Source organism: Artemia franciscana, chromosome 14 (genome assembly GCF_032884065.1).
Source record: "Artemia franciscana chromosome 14, ASM3288406v1, whole genome shotgun sequence".
In the NCBI taxonomy this organism is placed as follows: domain Eukaryota; kingdom Metazoa; phylum Arthropoda; class Branchiopoda; order Anostraca; family Artemiidae; genus Artemia; species Artemia franciscana.
This window is the reverse complement of record NC_088876.1, coordinates 33,936,155-33,948,024: the sequence shown is the minus strand read 5'-3', so window position 1 is coordinate 33,948,024 and position 11,870 is coordinate 33,936,155.

Here is an 11,870-nt window from a genome sequence, read left to right as displayed (position 1 = left end):
ATCTCTTTTCTTAAGGAAGTTAACAAGAAGAAGAAGAATTAGGATAGTAAATACATTTTAAGAATACTTGAAGATAAAAGAATCGAAGAATACTTGTCCAATTTAATTGGTGAATTGTCTTTTATTTATTTCTGGCTGTTTTTTTATTGTTTTTACTTTTTTTCTTTTTTTTCTTGTTTCATACGCCAAGTAGAGCAGTATTCTGAAGAAGAAGAAGTAAAGTAGTATTCTGAAATAGAAAAAGTAGAGTAGTTTTCTGAAGAAGACAATATGGTAGGATTCTGAAGAAGTAGTAGAGCAGTATTCTGAAGAAGAAGAGGTAGCGAAGTTCTCAGAAGAAAAAGAAGAAAGTAGAATTGTGAAGTAGAAGAAGAAAATAAGAAATAGATTAATATTCTGAAGAAGAATACGTAGAATAGTAGTCTGAATAAGAAGAAGTAAAGTAGTATTCTGAAGAAGACTAAGTAGAGTAGTATTCTGGAGGAGAAAAAGTAGAGTAGTATTCTGAAGAGGAACAAGTAGAGTAGTGTTCTGAAGCAGAAGAAGTTAAGCAGTATTCTGAAGAAGACAGTTATGGTTAGAACACCAGAAAAATGTTCCACCTTGTTTGTATGATTTAAGTCACATTTTCCTTTTTAATGACTGATTGGTGCTACGTTGACAAAGGTGACGCAGAGGAAAACTGCCTATGGACAATTAGATCATGCATCCAAAGCGAACTACTGTTATGCTTCGAGTCCGTTATTAAATAAGTTTGTTGAGAGGTTTCGCTTTAAATTCGATGTGTTGGGCGATAATTTGATTAAATAATATATAGATATTTTTAGATTATTTCAATATTTGTTATAATGATTTCGATATCTCCGATTCTTTTTTTTATGGAACTTGGTGTTTGCCAAGTGACATTTAACGATCGCAATTTCTGTCGTTCTATCGGTCTATCTGTCTATCGTGGTTTTGCTAGTTTGGGCACTTCAAGATAAGCTTGGACGATGAAATTTGGCAGGCGTATCAGGGACCAGACCAGATTAAATTAAAATAGTCTTTTCCCCGATTCAGCCATCTGGGGGAGTGGGGGGACGGTTAATTCAAAAAATAGAAAAAAATGAGGTGCTTTTAACTTACGAACGGGTGATCGGATCTCAATGAAATTTGATATTCAGAAGAATATCATGTCTTAGAGCTCTTAGTTTAAATCCTGACCGGATCTGGTGACATTAGGGGGAGTTGGGGGGGACCTAAAATCTTAGAAAACGCTTAGAGTGGAGGGATCGGGATGAAGCTTGGTGGGAAAAATAATCACAAGTCCGAGATACGTGATTGACATAACTGGAATGGATCTGCTCTCTCGGGAATTTGGGGGGGGGGGGCCTAATTCGATAATTCAGAAAATTTTTAACATACGAACAGGTGATCGGATCCTAATGAAATTTGATTTTTGGAAGGACCTTGTGTCTCAGAGCTCTTATTTTAAATCCTGATCGGATCCAGTGACATTGGAGGGAGTTGGAGTAAGAAATCGGAAATCTTGAAAAACGCTTAGAGTGAAGACATCGTGATGATACTTGGTGGGAAGAATAAGTGCAAGTCCTAGATACGTGATTGAAATAATCAGACCGGATTGCCTCTCTTTGGGGAGGTTTTGGAGGGGGGTCTTAACTTATGAAGGGGTGATCAGATCTTAATGAAATTTGACATCTAGAAGGGTCCTGTGCTTCAGTGCTCTTATTTAAAATCCCAACCAGATCTGGTATTGTTGGGGGGAGTTGGAGCAGAAAATCAGAAATTTTGGAAAACGGGAAAACTGAGTGAGTTTCTTTATCTTCAGAATGGGTGATATGATCTTAACGAAACTTGATATATAGAAAGATCTTGTGTCTCAGATGCTCTATTTTCAATTCGAATTGGACCCGGGGATATAGGTGGGTGGAAGGGAAAACGGAAATCTTGGAAAACACTTAGAGTGAGGAGATCAGGATGAAACTTGATGGGAAGAATAAGCACAAGTTCTAGATACATTATTGACATAACTGGACCGGATCTGCTCTCTTTGGGGGAGTTGGGGGGATTTCTAGTGCTTTGGTGAGTTCGGGGTTTCTGGATGTGCCAGGACGATAAAAATTGGTAGTCGTGTCAGGTACCTGGACAGATTGACTTGATAACAGTCGTTTCCCCGATTCGACCATCTATGGGTCTGGAGAGAGAGGAAAAATTGAAAAATTAAGGTATTTTCAACTTATGGATGGGTGATCGGATCTAAAAGAAATTTAGTATGTAGAAGAATATCGTGTCTTAGAGCTCTTCTTAAATCCCCACCGTGTCCAGGGATATTGGGGGGAGTTGAAGGGGAAACGGGAAATCTTGGAAAACGCTTAGAGTGGAGATTTTGGGATGAAACTTGGTGGGAAAAATAAGCGTAAGTCTTAGATATGTGATTGATATAACCGGACTGAATCCGCTCTCTTTGGGGGTGTGTGTTAATTATGAAAAATTGAGGTATTTTTAACACGAATGGGCTACCAGATCTTAATAAAATTTAATATTTAGAAGGAATTCATGTCTATGGGCTTTTATTTTAAATTCTGACCAGATCTGTTCACATTAGGTGGAGTTGGAGGGGGAAACCGCAAATCTTTGAAAACGCTTGGAGTGGTGAAATTGGGATTAAACTTGTAGGTAGAATGTGGGTAGAATGAGCAAATGTCGTAGATACGTGATTAGTGTAACCAGACTGGATCCGCTCTCTTTGGGGGAGTCATGGGGGGGTCCCCTGCTTTGGAGAGCTCGGTGGTTCTGGACGTGCTAGGACGATAAAATTGGCAGGCTTGTCAAGTTCCTGCACAAATTCACTTGATAAAGTCGTTTTCCCCGATTCGACCTTCTGGAGGGCTGAAGGGAGAGGAAAATTAGAAAATTGAGGTATTTTTAACGTATGAATGGGTGATCGGATCTTACTGAATCTCGATATTTAGAAGGACCTCGTGTCTCAGAGCTCTTATTTTAAATCCTGACCGGTATTAAGCCTCTGATTTTCCTTTTAAATCAATCTATTGATTTTTAGAATTTTGCAATAGCTCATTCCATATGAGCTCTTGGTTCTTGGCTCTCCCCACCTCGTCACAAGTGCCATATGAGCTCTTAGCTCTTGTTCTTTTTTTTTTTATCAAATTAATTGACTCTTCGCTTCGCCCAAGTTCAATAACGAACATTGTAATTAAAGACCGTTTTGCACAATCTTCCCCTAATGTTGAATAATATAAAGACAAGCTTCGATGATATAAATGCATACCATAAAATATAGATTTGAAATTACACGGGCTAAGCCTCAGGATAAAGACAAATAACTGGTTATTTTGGGCTATTAAAAATCAGCGACATTTCAGTGTTAGAATCGCTTGTGCCTTTTCGTGATTAAGCAAAAAAGTAGTTTTTTTTTCAACTGAAAGCAAGGATTAAAAATTGAACGAACATAAATTATTACGATAGGGGGAGGACATCCCCTCCACAATACCTCGCTCTTAACGCTAACGTTATTTAGAATGTTCAAAAAGCCATCTTATTCCAATTCAACTAACCTCGTGTTTCATATTTTGTTCATAAAGGATTGGGATACAAAGTTATACTTTAGCGTAAAGAGCGCAGTATTTAAGAGGAGGCATCCCACTGTAAATTCCCCCAGAGAAAATTTGCCTCCCGAAAAATGTCTGTTTACTTCCCAATAACAAATGCTATGTGTAAGCAATGGGCTTTTCTTTTTTGAATTAGATGAAAAAAACGAGTTTTTTTTTACTGGAAGTAAGGAACAACATTAAAACTGAAAACGAGAAATTATTCCGTAAATGAAAAGTACTATTGCCTGCTCAACACTTCACGCTAAAGTTTTACTCTTTGTCACAATCCTTCTTTATAAAAAAATAAAAACTTTAGCGTAAAGAGTGAGGCATTAAGGAGAGGACAATCCCATTTCATATACGGAATCCTTTCTGTTTATTTCAAGTTTTACTATTGCTCCTTACTTTCAATTAACAATCTCGTTTTTTCGTTTAAATTTTGGACGTTTTTCAACTACTGCATGTTCGAATTGGGCTCACCGTATATAAATTCGCAAATTAATTTTGGAAGATTTATTCCTTATGCGAAGGTTTGCCCCCTTCTCTTTACCTTATTCTCTACGCTAAAGCTGTAAGCTCTTTTAAAAAAAGCCTTCTATTCTAATTAAAAAGCCCTCGTGTTTCAGTAAACGCTCTTAAAAAATTGGGACCAACAGTCACACTTTACGTAAAGAGCAAGATAAGTATATGGACACCCTTCATATATGGAGGAGACAACCCTCCCCCTCGCGGAATTCTGTGAAATTTCATCCAAGATGAAGTAAAGCTTCCCCCCAGACAGTTCCATCCTTGCCGACCTGTTGCTGACAGTTCCATCGATCTCTCCTCCCTGTAAAACTGCTTGCGGACGATTCAGCCTGTTTATCCACGTTGAATAACGTGGAAAATACCCCCCGGATGATTCCACCAGAATATATCCACATGAAAAATTAGCAGAAATCGTTATACTTCCAGGCTGGCACTGATTTTTTCAATAATATAGTTATTTGTTATTAAAATATTCATAATATTCAATGCTACTACTAATAACTTACCGCAGCACAAAACCGTCTGAGGCCAAATAGTTACCCACACTCCTTTATCCCAGTCTATTCAAAGCCTCCCTCTTTACAACCTCCCAGGAATTTCCCATTTACTTTAAATATTTGTTTATTACACCCTTCCATCCCAACTGCAGACGACCTGCTTTCCGCTTAGCCCTAGACGGTTGGCCAAAAAGGACAATCTATGGGAATTTGCCATCCTTCCTCCGCAGAAGATGCCCTAGCCATCTCAAACTTTCTCTCGTTATTGCCCTTGACAGCGGAATTGAACCGCACTTTTCGCACAGGCTACTGTATGAAATACGGACAGTCAGCCAGATACCCAGAACAATTCGTAGGCAATCTGTCTGGAAAACATCTAGTGAATCTTCATCTGCTTTTCGGAGCGCTCATGTTTCCAAGCTGTATTCGATCACTGTCATCACTTTAGCTTTCAATATTCTAATCTTGGTTTGCAGATTTATCTTCTTATTCTTAAAAAATGTTTTTAACTGCGTAAAAATACCCCGAGCCTTGACTATGCTATTTTTAACATCACCGCTCCCACCGTCATTACTAATAATGCTACCAAGGTAAGTGAAACTGTCCATCTTATCAATCTTTTAGTTACCCAATGTCACCTTTTCATCTTCACTTATTCCTAGCCTTAGTGACGTAGTCTTCTTGGCATTTATTCCAAACCTATTCCAGCACCCTGAACTCGCAAAACCTCTAAAAGCTAATACATTTTACTCACATTTTGATCTAGGATACTTAAATCATCAGCAAAATCTAAGTCCAGAAGAATTTCCCCCCCCCCCATTTGATTTCATGTTCTCCCGTTGCCTTTCCTGTGCCTCTTAAGATAAATCTATCAAAATGACCCATATAAAAGGGTTTACCATACAAGGATAAAACCTTTACTAAAACTCTTCTACCAACAGAATCAAATGCTTGTTCATAATTTACGAAACTGAGGACTAAAGGTTTTTGATGATTGAGGTATTTCTCAATTATTAACCTAATAGTGAAAACTTGGCCGACACATTGTCCTTCTCTTGAAACTTTGTCTACAGCATCTCTCAGTCTAAAAAGTATCTGATTACTAAGCAATTTGCTACTTATAGAGACCAGATTAATGCCTCGATAATTACCACACTCACTCTTATCTTTTTGGTATAGTGGTTTAATTAGGGTTTTCCTAAAATTGTTAGGTACTTCCCCTTTCTCAAACTCATATTCATTCATAATAGTAACTTATTTCTAACTTCAGAGCTGCAATATTTAAGAAACATATTTACCACAATATCAGCACCTGGAGCCTTATGATTTTTTAATTCTTTTAGTACTGTCGCTAATTCTTCCTCACAAAACAAATCTTCCTTCACATCTAAGGTATCATAAACTTTTTAGGTTTCTTCTATATGTTTTCCTGCAACTCTCTCTTGGTTTAGCACATTCTCAAAATGTTCTGCCCATCTCTCTTTAACTCTTCCCTTATCACTAATTGTGGACCCATCCTCGTCTTTAACTGGGACAGGTCAGATTGACTGTTCTCTCTTAATCGCATCTTCCAGATCTTCGACAATTTTATCCATGACTTTCATTTCACAGCTCCTTCGCTCATATTCTAATGCTTTCTCCACTTTCTTTACATTCCTTTTGTTTTCATATGATCTATCACTCAGATAGTTCTTGTACAAACCCTTTCTCACTATTAAACTTAAAACCTAACTCTGCAGTCCTAACTTTCTTCCCTAAGATACCAAAAGCAACTTCATAAATTGTTTTCCCAATATCATTCCAGTTCAAATCAAATTATTCATAACCTAATGTCATGCTTCCTATCCCTGGGATATTAGTTGAAAATCCTGGTGAGTTCAGTTTGAATCGTCTCAATTCGTCCGTCAAAATGTCGATATGATACTCATTTTTTAACGTCAAAACATTCCAAGCTCAAATTTTCTTGTTCTTTAAATCATTGAAATCATTTTGGCCTCAGGAAAAGCATTGTTCCTGGATGCCTATGCAGGATGGGGACCTACACATCTTCTCAAGTCCACACCGAAGCGCTTAAGCCGGGTTAGAACCTGACAGCAAGAAGTCCCTGGGACTTCGAGTATGAAGGGAGACTGCGCATTGCTGGGATTATAATTGTCACAACATGGTTTTCAGCACTTGGCGATACTCTTTTATCAATAAGAGTCGAAATCCTGCACAGACACTCTCAAGCCTATTAATTTCTGCTCATTGTATATCCATTTCTACAAATATTATGCTACTAAGGGGAGGCAGCCCATAGTAGATAAATTCGCTAGGAAGAGCTTTCTCAAGTCTGAAAACATCCAACAAAACACACCAAGCCCAGAAGAATTGTCCATTAATCAGAATCCCGTGTTAATGATGCGTCGTTTATTTTAGTAACCCTTTTATGAAATTGAATAGAAAAAAATTTTCAACTAAAATTTAGGACTTACATTTAAACTGTAAATAAACAAAATTTTTCAATATATGAGGGGACTTTTCCCGCTTAAACCTCCCTTTCTGTACGCTAAGGTCTGCCTTTTTTCCCAATTCCTTGAGAAAAACTACACAAACATTAGGGTCGTTTAATTAAAATAAAAAGCTTTGTCAAACCAATAGAGACGTTAGTTTGATGAGCTTGAAATTCAGGAGGGTGCAGCCCCACTCATATATAGACTAATTTTTGTCTTTTTCAATATTGTTCTGTACTTTAAGTAAAAAAAGTATCTTTTAAAATTTTTATTTCTGTTTGTTAATCAGATTTTGCTGGAAAGTCCTCTGGCTCCCTCGAGGTGGTCTTAGGCACTATCCCCTTTCCCCACTCTGCACCTACCGACACTCTTTCATGAGAGGTGATTGTTAATTGAAAAAAAAAACCTATTATTCTTATTAATCGGTCATTGTGTTTCAGGAGTCATTCTTAAGGAATTGAGACAACAGTCAAAACTTTAGTACAAAGAGCAAGGATTTGATGAGGGGTAAGCCCCTTTCATACACCCAACAATTCCTTTCCGTTTAAGTTTTGATGTTGCTCCTTACTTTCAGTTGAAGAAACTTTTTTTAATTCAATTTCTGATCTTTTAATAACACAGAGAAATCCGACTCCTCCCTCCTTGAAAGATCCCTTCACCCACGGAAAAAATCCACCGTGGAAAGTTGTCTTGACACAAAAACGCCCTCCCACCTTTTCACGGGAATGTCCCCAAGACAATTCTATTCTAGTAAAAATTCCAACCAGAAAATTTCTTGTAGGTGATCTGGGGTGAAATTTTTTTCTCAGCACTTTTTCATTTGAAAAATAATTTAGTTTCGGATTATTTTTAAAATCATGCCAGTGATCCCCTTCTCGGTGGAAAAGTTTCCCAGCAAAACGGTGTTTTCCAGTTAAGGTTTCTTAGGGGAGGGAGTACAAAAGAAACTTTAAAGACATCTCGAAAATGTGAAACTGATATTCACTCTCTTACGATTTCTGGGAATATTTCTGGTCTAGGCTGTTATAATGAAAGTAAAGAATAAAATTAAACCCCAAAATGAGCAGAGGTTTTTCTCTAGAGGAGGACTGTCCCTTCCTCATCCACACCTCCAACTTGAGGTCGCAGAAAACTCAGAATGTGCTCATTGGATCATAAATTGAGAGTTCTAGTTATTTGTGTAGGGGGTGGAATTTTCCAAGAGAGATCAGTGGAGGGCTATTTTCTGGGGGAATTTTATAAAGGGGGGAGGGGTTAACGCTAACCACCGAAAAAGGAGAAATAAAGATAAGAAAAGAACGCTAATTTTGTTTGTAAAAATACACGTAAAACGAAGCATGTTCAATGCCGATAAAAACCAAACAAGACCAAAAACCTCTAACAATGAGAAAAAAGTGATTGCGACTAATTAAGTAAAGAAGAGAATGTGGAAATAAGAATTGTTCTCCATTAAAAGTATATGTAATTAAAATCTAGCCTGTATTAGGCAAGACTTTTATTACCCTGATTTGGTTGGAGTAGCTTAAATACATTTGGTATGCTTTTTTTGTGTGGGAAGCAAGGGGGAGCAATTGTTTTTGGCGCTCCTTTTAAATAATGTTGTTTATCTCTTCTTGCATTGTTATTGTTGTTCCATCTTTCTGGTTCATATTGCTTTTGTTCTTATTTTTTGTTAAATTAATATAAACGAATAAATAAATATTAAAACAAGTACAACTTAACTGAATATGCAAATCAAGCTTAAAACGAACACAAATATTTTACTATCGTAGCATAAATGAAACCAAAAACGAACAGAAACTAAATAAACAATCATAGCAAATAAACATACAACATGTACTTATATAAATTAATAAATAAACCTTAAAACGAATAAAGCTTTGATTAAACATGCAAAATAAGTTTGAAACGAACAAAAATCAATTTAGAAAAGAACATGGATACTGTCTCCTTCCCTAACTGTTAAAGTCCAAAACCTACTGCATCACTGACGCTTTATTGAAATTTGCACTTTATTTTCTTTCATTCTTATTACAACATTGAAAATAAAAAAGAAATTAACGTAAAAAAAAGAGTAAAGCAAGAAAAAAAAGTAAAATCAAATTTTGAACTGATAAACTTTTCAGCAGTCTTCATCATTATATATCAAATATTTAGTTTAACCTTATTTCTTCCTATGACCGTTCGCGACAAATCTAGTTACACTACAAACAAGAATTTAGCTACTGCCTCTTTTCCTAACTTTAAAAAATCTGAATATTAGTGCGTCATTGGCGCTTCATTGAAAGCGAATTATGTTACAAATATTCTCTTTTCCAGTTATTACAGTATCGAGATAAAAATAGACATTACGCTATTCAAATTTTATTTGTTCAATTTTATTTATATAAAAATAATTTTACTTTTCAATTTTATTTATTCAATTAGAATTAAACCTTTAGCCTCCTTATAATATTAAATAAAAAAACAAGTTTTTCAGCTGAAAGTAAGGAGCAACATTAAAACTTAAAATAAACTGAAATCTTGTTTTAAGTTTTAATGTCGCTCCTTTTTTTTTATTGAATGCATGTTTGATTTTGGCTCTCCGCAAATGAATAATTAAAACGAAATTGGCGTATTAATTTTTTTTTTCTAAATGGCTTTCTCTTAGTTTTGATCAGACGATTTTGAGAAAAAGGGTGGGGGAGGAGGCCTAGTTGACCTCCAATTTGTCGGTTACTTAAAAAGGTAACTAGAATTTTCAATTTTTAACGAACGTTTTTTATTAGTAAAAAATATACGTAACTTACAAATTAACTTACGTAACGAACTTCTATATTCGTATATTTTTTTATGTATATGAGGAGGTTTGCCCCATCGTTAATACCTCGCTCTTTACACTAAATAATTTATATTATAATAATTTAGGGTAAAGAGCGAGGTATTTAGGAAAAGATGAACCCCCCATATGCGTAATAATCTCTGTTTGTTTTAAGTTTTAATGCTGGTCCTTACTTTCAGTGGAAAAAAAGTTTTTCATATTTATTTTTCTTTTTTTTTTAAATAGTACTAGAAAATCCTGCGCCCCCTTCATGGAATTTCTCTTCTCCCATGACAAATTCCTCTAAGGAAAGATCCTCCTATGTAGCCCCCTCCCCTAAACCCTCCCTCCCCAACCAAAAAACCCCCTGAAAAGGTCTGTACACTTCCAAATAACCATTACTGTATGTAAACGCTGGTCAAAGTTTGTAAGATATAAGATAAGATATTTATTTCAAAAAGATCACTATCACAAGCCCTCAAAGGCCCGAATTTGGACTTCGGAGTCGACTAAAGAAGCAAACAAACAAAAAAAACACTAATAATAATGAATAATCAAATTATGAGCCAAACAAAAAAAAATCGGTCAAACTAAACTTGAACAAATACAAGTCAGAAAAAAAGGGAAGGGGACAAAAAAATCTAATAATACAGAAAAGAATAAGAAATAAACATATATATCTACAAATTAAAAGAGACACTCCAAAAACTCAAAAAAAAAAGAACGAAGCATAAAACACACGAAAAACACATATGAATTAAAAGGGAAACTAAACCAAAACAGCGGGGGGCAAGCAAATTAGTGCAACGACCTAAAGCACCTCACATGAAAAAAAAGGGGGGAGAAACTAGTTGGCTATTTTATTTATTTTTTCTGCGATGAAGGGGACAAAGGTTTTTTCATATCTAGAAGTAACGCAGCGAATGGGGGACAAAACTGGGATAGGCTCAGAAACAGCTCGAGGCTGTCGTAATCTGGATAGTGAGTGACGTTTGGGGAAAATACTTGCCGTCCAAGGGTTCATTATTGCATTTTTTGAAAAACGGAGGCACAACGACGACCTCCTTCGCTCAAGGGTTTCCAAACTAGCTTTTTTTAGGAGCAGAGAGTAAGGCACCTTGCCTTCTTTTGAAAATTATTCGCAAGGCTCTTTTTTGGATTGCCAAAGAGGGTGCCAAACTGGACAAGCATATTCAAGATGCGGGCGGACAAAAGACGTATATAACCTTAAGGAGTGAGAAGGGGGGGACGCTATATTTATTTAGGAGCTTAAGGAGGGCGATAGACGCATGAGCTTTATGGATTATATCTTTAACGTGGATATCCAACTTTAAATTTGGAGAAATTGTGACTCCAAGTAATTTAACCGAGGACGCATAAATTTCAGGAGGGATAGGATTAAGAAAACAGGGCGAGGATTTGAGGAAACAAATCGGCATTATCATGGACTTAGAGGGGTTTATAGTCATATCTAGTTCCTAAGCCTCACTTCGAATTTCATTGAGAATACTCATAAGGTCGCTTATTAAATTTCTGAAGCAACTTTCAACAATCATTAGGTCATCAACAAATTTCCAACGGTCAGTAACTTCCTTCGCGAGGCTGTTAACCATGACTGAAAAAAGGAGGGGGCCTAGGAGAGTTCCTTGGGGTATGCCATTGTAGATAGGGAGAGGATTTGAGTAATGGTTCTGGTATTTAACCACCTACGATCTATTTGTTAGAAAAAAAAGGGAAAGGATACGGCATTAGACTTTACAGTCATTACCGGCGGTGCTGATCTCATTTTCTTGGCCCTTCTGCCAGGAAGTGTAATGGAGGGTTGGGGGCCAGCCATCCTGTGCTTTTGCACACCCTTCCTGTTTACCTTCCCCAGATTTCTCCAGGTACCCATTTAGAGCTGGGTCGACTCTGGCTAAGCTTACAGAGTCACGCCACTGAC